Below are 718 nucleotides of genomic sequence, written 5' to 3'. Positions count from 1 at the left end.
GGGCCAAAATCTTACTGCTTTCTGCAAAGAGAAGATGTTGAGTATTCGATTGGTCTGCAAATAGCGAGCAGAGTATGGCAACCTCATTGAACGAGTGGACAAGGGAAATGCTAAAAAGCGCAAGTGTGGATCAGGTCGGCAACCATTATTTTCCGAGCGGGAAGACCTGATCTGTGAATGGGTTGTTGACAGGAGAGCAAAGGCTTTGGTTGTGAATAGGGCTCAGATTCAAGTCTCTGCCCTTGCAATGGCACTACACTTTGACATAGCCCCTGAAGACTTCAAAGCATCACAACACTGGCTGGATAATTTCCTTCAGCGAAGTAAACTGTCTTTAGGAAGATCCACAACATTGTTTAGGCTGGAACACGCTCAAGTTATTAAGCGAGCACTTGCATTCAAGTCCTTAATTGATGATGCTGACTTCTCTAAATACAATCTTTCCAACATGATTGCTATGGATGAAACTGCAGTGTTTATGGGCCAATCCTCGCAAACAACAATGGAACAGCAGGGTGCCTCCTCAGTGTACATTCCCTCCACTGCTTACGAAAGAGCATGTGTTTCCTGTATTTTGGCAATTCATCTGGATGGCACTAAAATCTCACCTTTAATCATTTCTAAGGGCAAGAAGGAAAAGATTAAACGTGTTTTTGGCATTTTTATTCTTGAAACTGAAAAAGCCTGGGCCACACAAGCAGTTATAAGGAAGTGGGTC

Source organism: Echinops telfairi, unplaced genomic scaffold (genome assembly GCF_000313985.2).
Source record: "Echinops telfairi isolate 266 unplaced genomic scaffold, ASM31398v2 ScPeMD7_7469;HRSCAF=8507_0, whole genome shotgun sequence".
In the NCBI taxonomy this organism is placed as follows: Eukaryota; Metazoa; Chordata; class Mammalia; order Afrosoricida; family Tenrecidae; genus Echinops; species Echinops telfairi.
The sequence above is the reverse complement of the archived record's forward strand: the minus strand, read 5'-3'. Positions refer to the sequence as shown.